The following is a 20,899-nucleotide window of genomic DNA, read 5'->3' on the forward strand; positions in this document are numbered from 1 at the left end:
GCAACACACAAATTGTTTCAGGCAACAGTTAATAAATATTCAATTATAGTTCTTTGTTAATTTGAAAACAAACACAATGCCCCCCCCCCCCAAAAAAATAATTCTGCACAACAGCAGAGACACATTTGTTTTTGATTCAAAGCATTTGTCCAAAGCACTCTCACTAATGAATGGTGAGGGCCAGATCTGTGTCATGGGCACTCAATCGGATGAACCATCTGTGCATTTAGCAAAGGTGTAAATTCATACTCATCACCCCAGCTACAGTAGTGCAGCCAGCAAAAGCCACCTCACTAAAGCCCACACTGTTAAACAGATGTTGCCAAACAGTGAACATTGATCTCACACCATCTCCACTACCATGCGTGTTATTCTATGTAGTAATTATGGGCTTGGTCTCTCAGTCCCAACCTTGCCAACTCAGTAGATTATCAGAGGAGGGAAAGGAGGGAGGCTACTAGGCGTCCGGTGGCCCTCAGCACAGATTGAGCAGCCAATAGCTTAGAGGACATCAACAGATGTGATGACGGTCGCTTAAAGAAAGAGAAAAAATGGTTAGGGAGCATAATGCGCTTTATAGCCTCGTCGGGGCTGTGGGACAGCCTCACACAGTTTGAAATTGTGACCAGGGTGTTCACATCTTGTGGAGCGGGGGGTGTCACACTGAGGCCTCCTGGGTAGGACCAGCATGCCCTGGGGGAGATGAGATCTTCTATAGTGCCTCTGGGCATAGAGAGTTTAGATTGGTGAGAAAAATAAAAGATAATGTACAGCAGTACAACATGTGACTCCTCTGCATGGACCTGCTGCAGGCCAGATTTCTACTTTGATGCGTCTGCATGGACCTGCTGCAGGCCAGATTTCTAGTTTGATGCGTCTGCATGGACCTGCTGCAGGCCAGATTTCTACTTTGATGCGTCTGCATGGACCTGCTGCAGGCCAGATTTCTACTTTGATGCGTCTGCATGGACCTACTGCAGGCCAGATTTCTACTTTGATGAGTATGCGTATGCGCCATGGTTTTCAACCCAACCTACAGTATCACTTCCTTTCTCAGACGAGGGTGGGAAAGGTACATGGCACACACGCACGCAGGCACACGCATTATGATTTTCTTTTCCTTTTTTCTCTATCTTGTTATTGGAAGAATCACTCACCCTTACCCTATACAGGGTTCTTAACACACCCCTAATCCCCCCCCCCCCCCCCCCCCCCCCCAGTCAGGACACTTAAGTTCAGTCAGGACACTTAAGTCTTGTACAATGTTTAGATGAATGTACAATTAGAGTTTAATGAATGTACAATTAGATTTGGCGAAAAGGATGGTTCCACTATGATATAGCTATAATATAATATACATAGCGGGGAGCCCATAAACTTCTAACCCCCCGCATGAATGAAACAATATTGAAATACAAATAAAATACAAGAAGCGGGTAGACCATGACAATCAAATCACCTGTAGGTAGGTAACAACAGCTAACCTGCAGGTGGAAGCTGGGGTGGTGGTGGTAAACTCAAACGAACGGCAGCGTGAACAACTGCTCAAACCATAGTGAAACTAACATGAACTGGCTCTTACAGCCTGTCCCATGAACATGTGACGTGATCAGCAAAAGTGAGGAACAACCCTGACTGCCAGCTGCGTCCTCCTTGCCGTGCCTTACTGAACCTGCGTGATACTTGAATAGGATGTTTTTATTCTAGGGTTGAAGTTCAAAATAGTGAAAACAATGCAAAGCCTTGTATCATGAACACGTAACTTGTTCTCTCTCTCTTGCTCTCTCCCTCTCTCTAACAGTGCAGGGCATGCTGCTGTAGCTCTGTGCCACCCTCAGTATAGGGCTAATGTAGCCGAAAAATGGGGCCAAGGAGCTTGCTATACAATTGTACAGTACATCACCCTGGCTTGTACCGAGTAGAGAGCCTAACGGGTGGCTGACTTCTCTCCTCCTGGAAGAGCAAGGAGGTTAATAATTAGCTATAGACATTGGTTTAATGTTAAGACATTTTGTGAGAAAGTTAGGAAATACCTTCTAATGGCTGTACTGCTCAAGCTGTCCATACAAAGAACATAAACTAGCTTGCTGAGTTCCAAGAACACTTGGATACCATTTGTCACAACATTATCCTCAGCGGGAAAAATTGTTTAAGTGACAAGTACAGTTAGTGACATCTCACATGTATATTTTTTCATTCAAGACATAAAAGAGGAGAACATGTTCTCTTTATTTCAGAGGGATGCTCGTAGTTAATTTTAGATATCAGATGGTGGAGGTATAACATGTTTATGGTAAACACAGTTACAGCATAGTGCCTCAACACAGCTGGCAGGAAGATTGCCTGTGAAAACTCTGAGGCTAAGCTGAGAGACGGCAACATGATAAACGCATTGGAATGAGGAGGGTGCAGACTGTCCAAAATGTCACACATTAATGGAAAGAGACTTTCAGGTTAAAGTCCAGTTGAAGTGCAAAGATTTGGGGCCCAATCAAACCAGGTTTCTGGGATAAAACTGAACATCAGACTCTTCTCATCATAAACTCTAATTGTTCGTTATTGCAACCCTTAGTCTAGCCTTCTTCCCCTGCTAAAAGTTCCACATTTATCTCCAAGGTAACGGGGAATGTCATTGCCAATTCTCCTGCCGCACTCTCTTAGACGTCAATATTGTGCCAGAAACACAAATGTCAACAGGGAAATTTTCTCCACTGATCCCTGACCCAGAAGTCTTTCCCTCTCTGGGGGCGGGGCTGACAGGGGGACTGAGATGCTGCATAATTTCCTGTGGAGAAAAAATATTATAAGCAGGTCACTGTACTAGCAGACACATTGCAGGTGTTTGGTAGGGATAAAAACACAGATTCACTGCATTTACACTACTTCATATTAAATAATCACTTTAACTGAACATTATTTCAAATGATTTCAATGTGAACTCTGAAAATGTGATGTTTTGGCTTCTTAAAGTATCATTTAAAATTAAATTGGCTTGCTTAAAAGCCTATGGTACCTCTACAATTATATGCAATTCCATCTCCTCATAACCTACAGTATAATGGGACTAAAGGAAATTGCAGGGGTGGAGGAGGCTAAGGCTATTGCAATTAACTCTCATTACTGTGTGTATGACTCTAGCATGCATTTGCAGCACTACATCCATGATGACAGAGGGCATTGCAATCTCCAGTTCAAGAGAATCCAATCATATGTCTGTAAGAGTGGAGGCCATTTTTTTTCAAACCCCTGCTACCTTATCAGGCGCCACCAGAGCAGCCATGGCTGCATAAAAATGGGCCATGTCTTATATTTCTTTATAGAGGTATTTAACAATTCATTCTCCAAGTTTTAATAGTGTCCTTCTGCCTCTATATCATCCTCGTCCCTGCCGCAGAGTGTGAGGCTTTTGAAAGTCTATATCCATTCAGTTGGTGGAAACCTTGCCTCTGGGGCTTTTTAAATTCTTAAAGTGCCAGGCACCTGCAGTGAGACAGATCCCCCTCTTGTTTGTTCTCTATTACCTGTACCATTAGATACTGTACTCTCTCCATATTTCTCTCTCACCTCTCTCTCTTTCCTTATCTCTCTCTCTTTCTCTCATTCTCCCTCTCTTTCTTCGAGAGCTCCATCACTGGCATAAACATGCTGATATATCACTTCTTTTTTTGTGCTGTTGGTTTTCTTTTGTTTCTCCACACAAAAAGGGCTTGTTCTGTGACAATGGCCCTGGAAGATGAACTGTGTACAGATTTGAGAGCGCGCTGCCACGTTGCCTCAAACCATGTCCAACCTTTCTGAGCGCCATGTCCAGATGGCTCTGCAGCCTGCGGAACAGATTTTTGCCCAGCGATGCTTTTAGCTCCATCAGCAGGGTGTTGTCAGTCAGATCGGCCGGGCTGTGCCACCATCGTTACAAAGAAAGCTTTTTTTTTCTATCAAACACATGCTTGATGTGGGAAAAGAGCGATGAATGAGAACAGGAGAGAGGGAGGGTGGGAGAGGGTGAGACATTTTGTCTGTTTCCTCCCTTCCTTTCCCTTGTTTCCATTGAGGGGGGAAGAGATAGGCTGTAACACCCTGATCACCGACAACACACCTGACCTCACACTGTGCCTCAACATTGCTCTCAAAATGGTTCATCTATGAGATAAGTTTGTCATGACAATCGACACAGCATCATTACAAAACGTCCTTATACTATGACAGGGCAAAGTCCTATTTCATAAAAATAGACTTAAATTAAATAAATTGTGTTAGCTACGACATACGTGGCGGTTAGGCAGTATTAGGCATTAAAACTTTGAGTGGTTGAGGTAAGGGTTAGGGTTAGGGTTAGGAATAGCTCAAAATGGTTAGGGTACAGTAAGTTTGTCAGGGGAAGGTAGGAGCAAACATTATATGGCCTATAGACAAAACAACGGACAAGGGGATGTGCCACTATAGTAGTTTCACCAGGACCAACATGGTATACTGGATGGTGGCCAGGTACTGTAGCCTTTAATGGTTGAATCATGTTCTGGGCCAAGCCCTCCAAGTGTAAGTTGGACCTCTTACGGGCTAACCCACAGATCCATCAACTCAGGGTGTAGGTGGAATATTTGGTGATTGGGATAGCAAGTCCCCCATATGCCGCTTATTGAACGTCCTTCGTGAACTGCCCCCCATCCCTGTAATGAGACAGCTGACGTCACAACCCTGCGTGAGAGTACTCTCCCCATGAGGCAGCCTCTCAGCAGGTGGTAGGGGTCTCTCCACCGCAGTAGTGCCATTAGGCATGTCGTGGAGACAAGCACACAGCTGTGCCAATGCAGAGAAGGATCCAGATGCTATGACCCATTGCTGGATTTCTTGCTTGAGAAGCATGCCAAGCGGGACTACCACTATCAGGAGGCTATAGGCCCAAGTAGCCTCAGGTGCATCCAGTACGAGTTGTGGCTGGACGAAACACCTCGAGGCATAGGCGGAAAGCCTCTCCTCTGTCCATGGTGGGGTCCAGAGTCACTGACAAGGTTTGTCCTTTGAGTGGGTGTGAGCAAGCTTTTCGCACAATTTTTCCAGAAGCCTAGATTGGGCAGGTGCTATGGTAAATTTCTATAGAAAATAAAGATTCCTAATTCCACAAAGGAAAGGTCGAGAGAGGATTAAGACCAGGATGGCCAGTGGTTGATTTGTGAGGGGAGAGTAATGAAGAGGTTTTTAAAGGTTACAAGGAGGGAGCAAAGTTTGGAGAAAGCAGATGACCAGGGCATGAGAAAGCAGTATATGGTGAACAGAAAAGAGAAGAGGATATAAATTTAACCAATTGTGAACATTCCAAGTGGACAGGACAAAGAAGCTGAGAGCAGATTAAGGAAACCAGATACACTTATTCCGTGAGAAAAACAGGATAAGGGAGAGAGGGAGTGAAGATGTATTGAAACCATAATAAACACTGCGATTGGTAGGTGAAGATAAGGTCAACCGTGCCAGGCACCAGAATCACAGTAATAAACACAATGAGCCCATCACCAATATGAAGTAACGCGAGAACTGTCTTTAGAAATGGGAGGGGAAACCAGGCCGTGACGAGATGCAGGAACCGAATGTTATTGGTGGACGCAGCCAGGAAGTAGAAATGATTTGCATTTAATATTTGAAAGTATAAAATGGCGGACTGAAATGATAACGCGAACTCCTTTGCAAACTTGTTCACTTTTATTACTTGTGAATAAGAGTATCTGGATAAACCATCAACACTGGTTATTGGCATTTTTTATTTCAAAGTATTTTTAACGTGGTATTCCACCACAGTGCGACTGTGTGCTCTACTGCCCGATCCAAGGTGTCTGCTTATATCAACCAAACATCGATTAAGTGAGGACCCTCAAGCCCTTTTCCTAAACGAAGGCTATGGCTGCTTCGGCACACTTCGTGAATGTCTGTGGGGCCAGAGACAGACCGAATGGTAAGGAGGGCGAACCTCCGAAATCACCTGTGTGCAGGTTAAACTCTGATGTGTAAATATGCATCTTTGAGGTCTACTGTGGTAAACCATTTGTTGGGTTGAACATCTTATAAGGTGACAAATAGAATTCTTCTGTTTGTATCAATAGCTTTGATAATTAGGTGTCTTATAATATGGCGAATAGAAAAACGTCTTGAATGTCAATATTTGCATGTTTAGGTTTTGATATAGAGCTGCCACAGTGGGGTTAAGGTTGGAGCAGGTGAGGGTCAAAGTGAACCGTTATATTATGTGAACCATGGTCTGATGTGTTGATAGCACAGTTCCCTGACAGCCTGCTGATTTCACATCAGAGATATAACTATTCATGTCAATTTACACTTCACAGCCTAGAAAAACAGATCCCAGTTATATTATGTATGTTAAACATGTCTGTGGAATGAAATATAACAGCATATCATCTTTATACTGTATAGGTTCAGTAAACAGTAGTATTTGTAATTGAGGCTTCTTGGACATTTTGTGATCTACATGTACAATATTTAAATGCATTTAATTGGATTGAAATATGACAGAGAACAAGATGTTGTGTGGAGGTCTGTTTAAAACCTCTAAAATCTACCTTAATTCTGTCCATCTGAACAAATAAACAAAACAAGTAGGACACCAAAGCTGCTATCATGAGGATCAGCTCCATTACAGTCTAATGTAGGCTGGCCACCACACAGGATGCCGGCCGGACTCACTCTCTGAGTGGTTCACTACAGCTTTACAGTGCCTTAGTCTGATCACAGACTAATGTACATTAAGTGAGTTAATTCCACTGACATAAATAGACCATTAGTATGAGGGAAATACCACAATTTGCATTAAGTGTCTATGTGTCACAGATTGGAAATGGTGGAGAGAAAGGGGAGTGTGATGGTTAGAGAACATTGGAGGTGTTCAGTATCAATCCCTTGTGATTAACCTCTCCTGTCTAGATAAAAGGAGAGATATGGCTGAGATGACTTAATAATGTCAGAGATGGTGTAAAACACACATCAGTGGCTTTATACATTATGCATCAAAGGCCAGCAGAGTGGCTCCTTCATAGGAATAACATGACCTACTGCTAAAGAGAGAGGGAGAGCGAGCGAGCGAGAGAGAGAGAGAGAGAGAGAGAAAAACAGAGAGAGAGAGGGGAGAGAGAGAGAGAGAGAGAGAGAGAGAGAAACAGAGAGAGAGAGGGGAGAGAGAGAGAGAGAGAGAGAGAGAGAGAGCAAGAGTGGCAGATATTTGACGAAAAGGATACTGAAAAGAGGCTACATGAAGGGAGAGAATATGAGAGGGCCAGTGATGGGGTTTTAACGAGCGCAGCTCTCGTTGACTATGAGGAGGGATGCCACTCCAGTGGCCGTGAGGACTGTTCACACATTGCTCATTAATCTACTCATGATTCAGGAGGGCCATGGGGAGGCAGAGAGAGAGAGAGAGAGAGAGAGAGAGAGAGAGAGAGAGAGAGAGAGAGAGAGAGAGAGAGAGAGAGAGAGAGATGGTTTGCCTAGTCATACCACACTATCATTGGGAAGCCTTAGCCTCAGAAATGGTGTTGGTTCACATGGTTATTATTTAAGAAATACATAATATATACGACTAACACCCCCTTTTAATATTTTACAGTTTTTGACTGGACACAACACATTGTTTAGCTGTTGCAGTGCTACATCTAACTATTGCTTTAAGATATTTCAGCCTGGTACTGTAGGATCCAGTACCTCGTTTCATGTTTTAAAAGAGGGAACCATTCAAACGTGTCCTGTGAAGTGTTTTGATGCCATCCTCTCAGAGGAGGACGATTTGTTGACCGTTGCCTAGACACCAGAGTTAAGTCATCTCTGCAGTTTTTGAAGATATCAAGCCGCCTGGTTGGGGCTTGACCCCGGCAATCAGCAGACTTCAAACCCCTCGTCACTCTTTGAACACACCCGTAATGGCTGCTGCCAAGCTTCACACCGCATATGGGGCTGAGATTAGGGAAATGAAGGAAATGCAACTGATGTTTTTTTATGTCTGGCTGTAACAGTGCCCTGTAACAAAACACAGTCGCTGGCACAATGTTATTATGGGAAGCACAACACCATATTTCACCAGATTGTCAAGCCAGGAGAACACACTGCTAAACCCCCCCCCAAAAAAAAACTAAGCCATGGTTAGTACAGTACAGCACTGAGGCCATGTATTAAGTATGGAGCATGCTTCATGTCATGTCTATGGGTGCTGGTCTTCACAAAGCCCCATGGCTAGTCATATATCATGAAGTATTGATATGGTTCCACTACACTGCCACACCTGACATTTGATTCATAGCTTACAGTGTTCTTTTGAAATTCTAAACAGTCAACAAGGGATCAAGGAAAATGTCAATGGTGCTTTGTGAGTGAGAGTGACATGTCTGAGAACTTTATCTTGTTTTAATGGGTTGTTGTTGTTGTCGTGTGTGTGTGTGTGTGTGTGTGTGTGTGTGTGTGTGTGTGTGTGTGTGTGTGTGTGTGTGTGTGTGTGCGCGCGCGCGTGTGTGTGTTGACTCAACCTCTTACTACTGTATGAAGTTGCCTAGGAACACCACCTGACTGTTGAATGAATGTAAGACATTAGAGATTTTTGTTCTCCTGAATGAATCACAGCACAGCATGAAGCTATCTAATACTACAGTGCCCTCTGTAATTATTTAGTTATTATTTCATTTTTTCTTCTTTTGACTTTATCCTCCAAACGTTTGGATTTTACATCAAACAATTACTATAAGGTTGATGTATAGATTATCTGGTTTTATTTGAAGGTATTTTTGTACATATTGTATTGGTTTCACCATTTAAAAATTACAATACGTTTTATACATATTTCTGGGCACCAAAAGTATTGGGGCAGATTCATATAACATCTAAATGAAGCACTCATGTTAAGTATTTGATTGGTAATGCTCTGCATGCCATAACTGCCTGAAGTCTGTGACCCATTAACCCCAACAGATGCTCTGACAGGCCTGTACTGCAAACATCTGTTTTGAAGTGTTTTTGACTTAAGTCTCCTCTTTACCAAATGAAATGCATGTTCAATTGGATTTAAATCTGGAGATTGATTTGGCCAGTTGAGAACTTTCCACTAGTTCCCTTGTTGCTATGGCAGTATGTTTGGGCTTATTGTCTTACTGTATGATGAAGCACTGTTTAATGAGTTTAGAGGCATTTGCTTGTACTTCAGCAGACAGAGATGACAGAGATGTTTCTGTCCACTTCAGAATTCATTCTGCCGTCAGAAGTTACATCATCAATGAAGACAAGTGAGCCAGTTCCAGTGGGAGCAATACAAGCCCAAATCATAACACCCCTTTCACCATATTTCACAGATTAGGTGGTATACTATCTGATTTTGGTCAGTTCCTTTTTTTCTCTAGACCTCACTCTTTGTCTCATCTGTGCACAATACCTTTTTCCATAACTCTGCAGGCTCTTTTAGGTACTTTTTAGAAAACTGTAACCTGGCCATCCTGTTTTTGTGGCTAACTAATGGTTTATACTTTGCAGTGTAGCCTCTGTAGTTCTGCTGGTGAATCTTCTGCAAACGGTAGTGGCTGACACATACATGCCTACCTCCTGGAGAGTGTTCCTATTATTTTTAACACTGTTCCAAACTGTGGTAACACTTTACATTAAGGTCACATTTGTAAAGGGTTTATAAATGGTTTATAATTAGTTAATAAATCACTTATAACCAGTTTATTATTAAATTCTAAATCATTTACAAACAGTTATTAGTCATTAGTTTACATTGATCGATATTCACTTGGTGCTTGCCAAATAGGGAGCTTGCAATCAGGAGCCAGTTATTAATGCTTTATAAATGCAGAGGTTAGAACAGAGGAACCGATTTGATAAACTGGCTTACTGGCTAGACATGATTCTACTTCCATAATGTCAGGTAAATGGGAAAAATATGGGAGAAAATATTGTAAATACTGGGAAAGAGAATGGATGAAATTGATAAAAACCAAGCTGAGAAACAGAATGCAGGAAAGATCCCTCGAAAACATAATGAGGATTCAAGCCCACATGCAAAGGAACAAGATATGTTGCCACAAATTCATGCCATCAGCGAGGGTGATCTCATTGTTCACTAGATCTACTAGACCTGGCAACCCTGGCCGTAAGCTTGAAACAACTTATAGTTTAAACACCGATAGTACACAGTTTGCTGTATGCTCTGTGGGGCCACTGGTGTTGCTCACTAGCTAGCTAAAATCAATGCCAAATGAGGCTAAGTAGTGGCTAGTTAACCAGTATCACCTGCAGCAAGCCTGTACGTTGATGTGAAACGCACCTTTAAGTTTATTAACTTATCTATTTTCATTCCGCAGCAGGCCAGTAGCCTTGCTGCAGTTTGTTATTGGGTTATGTTTCGTTAAAAGTGAATGCTATCTCTGTCATTACTATAGTATAAACAAGCATGAATAAACAATGAATGTGAATTATTAATTTATGACTACTTATTATGAATCGTGCAATGTTGGATCACTTTACTTGATGTCCCCTATAAACATGCATTACTATTCATAATTGCTTAAGAAAGGTAAGGCTACTTCACTTGGAGCACCTTATTTGATATGTTATACTGTAGGTGCACATTAATTATGCTTCATTACAAATGTTTGTAACTCAGTAATTAATGTTAGTTACTCATTCATACAACTAATTATAAACCATTTATAAACCCTTTACTAATGTGACCTTAATGTAAAGTGTTAACCAAACGGTTGTTTTTGGTAAATGTTTTGGCTATGTTTCTGTTTTTTGTTTTTTTTAAAGTTTTTTTTCAGTCTTATAATGGCTTCCTTGACTTTCATTGACACCTCTTTGGTCCTTATCTTGACAGACACCAATAACAGACTCCAAAGGCAAACGCAGAGCTTAGTATCAATACTAGACATTGACAGATCACTTATATCTGCACAAATTATGTAACGTAATACACCTAATACTTTTGGTGCCATGAAATAGGGGGACTATGTATAAAAAGTGTTGTAATTTCTAAACGGTGAAACAAATATATACAAAAACCCCCACAAATAAAACCTGATAATCTATACTTTAATCTCATAGTAATTGTTTGATTTCAAATCCAAACGTTTTGAGTATAGATCCAAAAGAAGACAAACTGTCACTGTCCCAATAATTACGGAGGGCACTGTATACAGTATGCACTTCATATAACATTGAAATTAATTGCTGTGTAAGAAAGCCCTTTCACAGTGGCATAAAATAAGTCTGTGGCCCCTGCTCTCTTAACATTTACAAAAAATCCATCACATGCAGTCTGCAAAGTAAGCATTATATAGTAGATATACTGTAACAAACACAACACACTCCTAATAATATCCCCCTCCCCTGTCTTTCTCTGTTGCACGCATGCGCACGCAAGTGCACACAAGCACACACACGCACACGCACACGCGCACACACACACACACACACACACACACACACACACACACACACACACACACACACACACACACACACACACACACACACAGACCATTCACCATTCATAGAGATGGCTTCTACACCACAGTAGAGAACATGAGTGGCATCAGAATAGACTGTGAAGACAAGGCAAAGTAGAATCAAACAACTGGATGAAAGAAGGCAGAATATTCCTGCTATTTATGTGTTTCCCTCAGAAAATTACACACTAGTCCATCAGCACTTAGCACTGTCTCATTATCAATTGATACGTCAGACAAAATGAAAAGAATCATCTTCCTTTTCCCTGGCAAATGCATGTCAGACAGACTATCAATCTGTGACCCCGTTCTATCCAAAATGTGTCATTGTTATGATTGTGAACAAAACAAATGCTTCATTAGCTGCTTATTTGAGGCATATACATTTTCTCACTTGCTGTGGTGAGTCAGAGAGGATGAATAGCATATTGGAGAAGGAGACAGAGAGGGAGAGAAGGAGAGCGATGTCAGTCTTGACTCTCTCCCTCCGTCACCTGGGGACCGGTGATCATTAAGCACCTCTCCCTTCTCACCCCCGGATGTGCCTTGCTCACTAATTGGTCAGATTTACCGTCTTAACAGCACCAAGACAACCACAGCACAGCATAAAAAAATGCTGTCAGTGAGCTGCCGTATTCTAACTACCTCTTCTAAATGCACTCTCTAAAGTGCTTAAGTGTGTGAGACGTTTGACGTACAGGCAAGTGTTATGTGTTACTGAGAGAGCATTGTACTGTGTGTATGTGTAGTGTGTAGGTGGGTAGGTGAACGAGTGGGTGACTTAGACAGGAGTCTTAGAAAAGGAACCAAACAGCACACAGTGTCATACATTTAACACTGACATTCTCCATGGTAATTAAAGCAAGTGGATGAACATTTTGTTGTAAACAAACATTTTAGTCGATGAGGCACAAAAGATCATGGAAAATCAACATTTAGTAATTTTCTTTCCATCTACCTGTATAATCATTTTGTGACAGGGATGAAAGTTAATATGATTCCACAAGAGGGGGCTAAACGTTGAAGGAGCTGATGATAGTCTCCCCTGACAAAAAGCACATCATCATTAGTCATTCATTCTAATGTGCAAGTTACATACACCACCGAGCTTCTCCATTAGGGAAGCAGAAACTTCATCCTCTTATGCGGCCAATGCACATAACTGAACATGAAAGGCTCTGAAAATCACCCCGGCTAAACAGGGGGGTGGGAATGGATTTGCAGTGTATGTGCTAAAATAAAGCAGGTGTCCAGGTTATTTCAGGTGCCTTGACTAAGGTGGTGATTCACCTGTATTTGCATGTGATGAAGATGACTCAAAAGCACAGAAACAGTTTCTTTAAAGTTAACTGCCAACACATGCTGTATATGGGAACCTCATGATTTTACATTTGGGGTTATGGCTAGTAAAGTTGCATGCATCAAAGAGTAAAAGAAAATAGACTTTTGAGGTGTCCCTGACTATAGCAAATAAGTACCAGTATTCAAATTCTGAAGCAAATGAAAATTCTAAGAGATTACCTGATTGGGTCTGATTCCATCTATGATAGTCAGAGCACTTCCTCACCAGCCAATCAGAGCCCATACTAGTCCATCCCAATTTCTATGTGCCAAAAGCTCAGACAAAGGAAATGTGTGAGAGTTATGTCCAACGGTTTCTGTGTTGATATGATCAGCACAAATGTCCTTATGATGAGAAATGATCTCTGGGAACCTCAGAACAAGCTCTTATTTGATCTTATCTAAGTGGTTTGCCAGTAGTCTAAGTCAGGCCCAGAAATTATGACTCATGGTTACCCAACTGACTATGTCATCTGTATGCACAGTTCAACACTTCCTTAGCTCAGGAGCAGGTGAAATCAAAAGGTCGCAGGGAGACACATCCTCAATGACAGTGCCAGTACAATTCTTATTAACTGGTAGCTTGGGTCTGGTTCTCAAATCTAGACATGAGTGACTGGAATAAGAAATTCAGCAGTACTGTGCGCATATTCATGCAAAGAAAGGTGACAAGGGCATAATGATTGGTAAATTGCATTGATCATGCACTACATTCCACTCTTTTAACAAAAAAACCCTGCACTAGTGACTATTTGAGAATGCACATGTAAATACAACACATTGAGCTCCATAGCACACTAATGTTGTTTTCCCATGATTCCAAACATATACATAAAACATTAAGTTACGGGACATTAAAGGTGGCTACAGCTGACACAGAAACAGAGCGCAAATATCATGTAAAAATATGTATTACATACATGACCCCTGTAAGCTCCCTTATTGCCCAGTGCAATATCATAAAAAATACATGACCATGGTAGTACATCTATAACAGACAGCCCAGCGAGCCCAGTGCTGTGCCACTGTTAGATATACTCAGGGGCAGGCTGGCTGAAATATGAGGACTGCGGGGCCGGTCTTCCCAGAATGCTAAACTCTCAGAGAGCCACTGTGCCCTGCAACCAATCTGACGCCTAATTAATCCTGAAGGTCTTTTGTTCCGCTGAGGTTTCCCTCTTTTTCCTCCACACTCCATCCATCCTCTCTCGCCCAGTCTGCCCCTCATCTTTCCCTGCCAGTTTTCAATGCCTCCCTCCTCGCCTCCCTCCCCCTACCTCCCCCCTCCAGCCCAGACCAAGCAGCGTTTGGTCCCAGAGAGCATGACAAATGTATATGGCTGTTTGTTTGGAAGTTCTCAATGGAATACAGGACTGTACACATTTTATTTTGTGTACAGGGTTGCCTTTTTTGCTGTGGTAATATTATTCTTTTTTTTTAGATACTGTATATCAATGCCTGCATTTGATCATTATATTATATCCTAACAATGTACTTGTCAATTAGAGGTACTCACTCTATATCAAAGAATAGGCTAAAATTGTATAAACTATTTACATGAGTTGTATAATTTAAAATCAAATAATTTGATATTAAATACCCCTACATGACACTGTGGCAGAGCAGAGAAGCTCCTTTAGCAACAGATTACTATCTATCTATCTATCTATCTATCTATCTATCTATCTATCTATCTATCTATCTATCTATCTATCTAAATAGAACACGAGGTGTTTTTACATAACTGCTCTCCAAGGACCTGTATATTCATACCAACAGTGAACCTCTACAGACATATTTCATCATCAGCTATGGGAAGTGACCCAGTCCCAGAGTTACCCAAGGACATGCGGTATACTGTAGCCCAGAGGGAGAACTCTATATGGGCCCTATGGGGATACTGGAGGCCCAGGCTCCATGGAGGTTTCAGGGCCCTAGTGGGTCTAAATACCCAGTCAGGCGTGTGAATGGGTGGAGTTACAACCACTGTCAGGAGACGGGGGGCTGGATGAAGACTAGCCTCCCTCCTGGCTGGAAGGTCATTTAAAGGGCATGGCCAGACCTCGCCTCTCATCCCTCCTCTCTTTTCTCTTTTCCATTCCTGCCTGGGAGGTGGAGATAAACCTACACACGCAGGCACACAGGACCAATAGCTGTGATTTATCGGAAGCCATTTGGTACCTGAGCTTCTATGAAATTGTAATGAACTTGATTATGCTTTTAATGAAGTGTGAGGGGTTCTTCAGGAATGATTATAGCCATGTGTGTGCTAGGGGCCAAGGGAGAGAGACATGTCAGAGGAAATGAGCTAGGAAGCTACTCTGGGAAGTCAGAGTAGGTTTCGGAGAGGTTAGGGCAGGAGCTATCCCACCATCAATGGATGGGTGGGGCGTTATAGGAGAGGTGACTTGATTCAACCTCATTTCATTTCACCCTGCTAAGGGATTTTTGCAGGCCGTACAAACTGTGTGCTGACAGGGTGAAACAGATTTAATAGCCCTATAGGTCATATTTTGCATAAGTATTAGACAGTTCATGATGGTTATAACCTTTCCGTGTACAAAGTGCCTCCATTAACTGGGAAAACATTATTGTTCCATAATTTCAGACACAAAGCCCTTTTTTCAATGAATTTCCCTTGAAATACAGTAAAAATACAGTAAAAACCAATATGGATACCATATCAGACTGGTAGCATAAGAACATCTCATGGAAACAACAGATTCCGGAGGGACATGCACATTTACGGTTTATCATAAATTTTACTCTGTTACAAAGTCTCTTACCAACTCATCTGTGAATAAAACGGGCATTGAGACTTCTCTATAAGCATATGTGTCAGTTCATCTGCACTTGTGACGAATGCTGAGGCTGTAACACTGTCTGCAGGTCTCTAAGGTGCTAATCAATTTCTCTAATAATGTGTTTTTCACACCTTCTCCTCCGTTGGAATCTTTTAAATGGGTGCTTACCCGCTCGCCCACAATCGCTAATTTGTTGTGGCAATATTAATTAATGATTTTTGCTTCATGGCTGTTTATATTGAGACAGATTAGAAGTCAAGAGATTAGAAAAAGAAAACAATCTGTAAAACGCTCGACGGTTGACAGGGGTCACCTTCATGTGTCTGAAATCATATTCAATTTGCTGGGGTGGGGAAATTACCACGCTAGATGAGTCCATATCCAGGCGTGTCTTCTACTGTGTGCATTCAGGGGGGATGAATGAAACGATATTGAGCGAAGGCACACAAAAATCAAACACAGTTGCATGTGAATGAGAAATACAAAAAAGTGAGTCAGTAAAATGTTACAGTAGGTCACACTTTATTTGGATAGTCCCCTATAGATGATATACAGTTGCTTAAACTATCAACAAACTATCAACTGCAACTTTGCTGATATACAGCAGCTTGCTAGGGATACGGTTAGGGTTTGGGTTAAGGCTAGGGTTAAGTTTGGGTTAAGTAGGTTTAGGAAAAGGGTTAAGGTTAGGGTCAGGGCTCGGGTTAGGGTGAGTAGATAGTTGAAATGTTGTTGACAGTTAGTTTAACATCCACTGAAGATCTACACACCATTTTATTTGGGACTATCCAAATGAAATGTTACCAAATGTGACATTAGAAAACTATATACTGCATTGATGCTTATGGGTCAATCCCATTACATCAATCATACATTGGCTATATGTAAATAAATCATTGGTCAAACCAACAGTATAAACATACAGTATCCAAATCTTAACCAGCAGAGGACAATCAAATTTGGCCCTCACCGTACATTCCCTCCTGCTGGCCTTGTAAACCTCATTGTCATTCTAGCCTGTGAGTGCATTTCCTTATTCAAATGGGTGTAATCCAAGGTCAGGGAGCGAGGTGGCCTTACAGTGACACGGTCACTGACCCACCACTGTCCTTCAGCCAAGCAGAGACTCAGCATCTTCCTGAAGTCTTGGGTTGACTTGGCAATGCCACAGATCTTTGTAACGGTGAGGAGAGATTAAGTGCCCAATCAAGCTGGGAACACAAGGTAATCATTCCACTCAGTAATATGGCCAGAGACCTAATGCCAAATGACTGTACATTCACTTCTCACTTCACAGTAAGGTTTGAAATCTCACAGACCTGGGGAGTGAGTTCTCTTTCAGTTGACTCGGTTTAAGCCCTCAGTGTGGGACTGCAGTCTGCACCTTCCTGTTCGCTGAAGCACTATTCAGTCACGCCTAGGACAGACCAGGGACGTTTGTTGCACGGTAGCCCCACCCAGTGCAGAGGGCATATAAGCACTCTCAAACGTTTGGATTTTCACTAGAACATGCAGCCAAGTTTCACTCTATCGAGTAAAACCTTTGTTTGGCTCATCCCAGATGTTAGAAGGTTTCTTAGCATTTGCTTACCCACTCTACGCAGTTTCTATATCACATTCCTAGCTACTAAATAGCTTTATGCCTCTAGTTTGGCTCAGTGCCAAGGAAATTATTCTCACTTGCTATATTTGGCTATAATTGGCTCGCACCCCTCGCTCCTCACCGGGTAACATGAGGTTCTCAGCCTAGACTAACTAGCTAGGTCCTCTCACCAGAGTTGCTAGCCTCTCTCTCACCCAAGGTAGTTTAACTAGCTCCCCCTCACCAGGTGCAGCTAGCAATCCTATTATTCGGGTAAGTACCCTTGCTTGCTCCCCTCGACTCTCACCAGGTAACACAAGGTTCTTAGTCTAGCTTGGCTAGCTAGCTTCTCTCACAAGAGTTGCTAGCTCCCTCTCACAAAAGGCAGGTTAGCTAGCTCTCCCTCACCGGGTGTAACTAGTTATACTGATTTCCATGTAAGACAATGTTATATCCTTACCAAGTATATTCACTAACTTGCTTGTTTTGTCCACAGGTGAAGCAACATGTCCTTGGATGTATCCATTTGTTCGGATGGGAAATGGAAGCAGAAGACGGACAACCCTAAACAGCCTTGCCCTCGTCTCTGCGGACGTAATATGGCCCCGGTAATATGTGGAAGGCCTCACCTCCATTGAGCTTCTACTGGAGAAGGATCCTTTACTGGAGTCCTCAGAGGATTCCATTCACCAGCCACGGATGCCCTTTCTAGCCCAGCCTCAGCTCCAGCGACATACAATCCACGTGGGAGCATCCCTTCTCCGAGGTCTATCTATCTAGATCTACCTATCTGCGGCTCAGTCAGCCCAGTCTGTCAATGCCAATGGCCTGCTCGATTGGCTCATATACCTGGACACCAGGGCGCAGATCAGTCTCTTCATTGGCGCAGATACGCGCCAATCTCCAATGAGTGCCTCACAGCACTCCTATGTTGGAGAGACCCCTCCCTTCTAAGATGAAGCTGCCCCATAGGGAGGGTCACCTTGTGCAGGTTGTTACAATCAGGGATGAGGGCGTACATGATGGACGTTCCGTAAGAGGTGCTTGGTCGGGTCAGTTACGCATGGCCCACATCAATATCCTAGAATTCCAGGCTGTATTTCTAGCCCTATGGCACCATCCATTTCTGCAGGGACATCACGTCCTGGTCAGAATAGACAATACGTACACAGTGGCATACTGTCAACTGCCAAGGGGACGCGCTCCCAACAGCTACTGGCTCTGGCCAGGATAGTGCTGATGTGGAACAGTGTGCATCTGTTGTCTCATGTGCCAGGCAGACTGAACTCAGGAGTGGATTTGCTAATGCGAGAGGATCCCTATCGTCAACCTGTTCGCATCCCGAGACAACGATGTCAGTGGGCCTGCCCTCGTGAGCGATTGATACAGTCCAGAGTGCCAGGGCCCCTCTACTTGGGGCCTATATGACCTGAAGTGGAGACGGTTTGAGGAGTGGTGCGAGAGCTGTGGGTTGGTACCTTATCAGTGCCATGTCCCCATGGTCCTCTCGTACCTGCAAGAACTACTCAATAAGGGCAAGACTTTTTCCACTGTTAAAGTCTACCTGGTGGTTATTTCAGACTGCCACGTAGTAGACTGCCTTGATTCTGGAGGCTCTCACCAGCATCCGTTTTGAACCCTTGGATATGGCTACCTTAGGATACTATCCTACAAGACTACAAGTCCTTGTTGCTCATGCCCAGTCAAGTGCGTGAGTGACTTGCAGGTGCTCTCGGTCCATCCTTCATGCACTCAGTTTGCCCCTGGTGATTCTAGGGTTACGTTGCAGCCTAGCACTGCATTCGTTCCCAAAGTCATTACCATGACTTACAGCAGTCGCACTACTGAGCTCTCCCCCTTATATCCGCCTTCCTTCCCTCTGTAAAACAAAGGCACCTGAACACCCTCTGCCCTGTGTGTGCCCTGCATGTCTACATGGATAGAACTCGGTCGTTCAGGAAATGTTACCAGCTGTGTGTTTGCCTCACTAACCCCATACGGGGCAAACTGTTGCCCAACAGTGCTTTTCCCACTGGTTTGTGGATGCTGTCAGTGAGGTGTACAGTTGCGGTCTGCAGCCCCCCTTTGGTGTCCGTGCACATTCCACTAGAGAGATGGCTGCGTCTTGGGCCCTGTTTCAGGGGATCTCTATTTCTGAGATCTGTGCTGCCACCAGCCGGGTGAGCGTTGGTGGGGTACGTGGCCGTGAACCCTTGCAGGGCATTTTGTAGGTACCCATAGTGAGGGGTCAAACTGAGTTGCCTAAAAGAAAACTAGAGGTTATGGTTATAACCCAGGTTCTCTGAAGGAGATGAGGGAGACCCCTCACTTCGATTCCCCTCTTCTATGACTGCAGAATTCGCAGAATGACGGGGAGCGTGTTTTTGAGTGCTTATATGCCCTTGGCACTGGGGGGGGCTACTATGCAAACACCCCCGGTCAGGCGTGATTGAATAGCTTCAACAAATAGGAACGTGTAGAGTGAGGGGTCTCCCTCCTCTCCTTCAGAGAACCTGGGTTATAACCATAACTTCTAGTTCAAGTCTCTTCAATTGTTAAAGCTGTACTTCTACAGCTATCACACAGGTTTCAATATCTGCCGCAAATAAGAAAAATAACAATGCTTGTTATTATTATACTTATCAATACAATCTGTGTGTGTGTGTGTGTGTGTGTGTGTGTGTGTGTGTGTGTGTTCATCTTTTATTATTTAGAGATGTGTGGAGCCGAAGACATGCGAGCAGCATACCACACAGTTTGGATGAGTTTGGAAATGTTTTCATTTTGGAGCTGGACAGACAGTGGAGCTATCCTACCAGTTATTGTTCAGGTTAGCCCGTGGCTACTCATCCTAGTATGGTGAACTCCGCCAAGATGATATTCTGTCCTTGCCAAATATTCCCTCTCTCTATTGGCTCCTGTTTCATTCTTCTGCAAAAGTGACCCATGTTTCTATCCTCCTTCCTCCTCTCTCTCCCTCTCTATCTCTCTCATCACCTTTTCTCTGCTTCTCACTCTTTTTTTCTGTACAGACAGAATCTGAGGGAAGATCTTGTCTTAACCCATGCCTTGCCTGACCCACAGCAAGTAACAGTAATTTCCCTTGTGAGCTGTTTAATCTTTATCAAAGAGAACATAGTTGTCATGAAGCAAAGCCTTAGCCCTAGCTACACTGCACCTCAATTGCACCTCTGCACCTCAACAGTAAAGGTAAACACACTGGTCTAACTTGGCTCGTTGGTACTTCGGGCATGGGGGTGTTCCTTACCACATAATCCTGACCAGCAAAAACTCAGGGCCCTAGTTGTATTGTATGTACAGGTAGGGTGTGCTCAATGGGCAATGGTTTATTTTTCACACTCTACGCTGTAAAATAATGGCTGGGGATTAAAATAGCATTGGCTAGCCACAGGTAGAGCCTGAGGAAATCTCTGTCAGAAAACTAGCCCCTAAAGAGCTGGCACAAGGCTGGCATTGAACCATAGCTATGGGCCTGAGGCTAGGACTGGCACCTACCCCAATACCAGGCCTCAGATCTGTGAGCCACTGAACTCTTGTCCTTTCACTATCTCATATGCTCACATACACACACACACACACACACACACACACACACACACACACACACACACACACACGTACATACACACACACACGCCCTGAGAGCTCATACCAGATGATCCGCA

The 20,899-nt window shown here is 43.2% G+C and overlaps 1 protein-coding gene across 1 annotated transcript in view; it reads right to left on the reverse strand.

Annotated features, from left to right (window-relative positions):
* adarb2 (adenosine deaminase RNA specific B2 (inactive)) overlaps positions 1 to 20,899 on the reverse strand; it is a gene marked incomplete at both ends in the record, with an annotated part of 120,761 nt that overhangs the window by 19,430 nt on the left and 80,432 nt on the right.

Source organism: Argentina silus (genome assembly GCF_951799395.1).
Source record: "Argentina silus genome assembly, chromosome: 1".
NCBI lineage: Eukaryota > Metazoa > Chordata > Actinopteri > Argentiniformes > Argentinidae > Argentina > Argentina silus.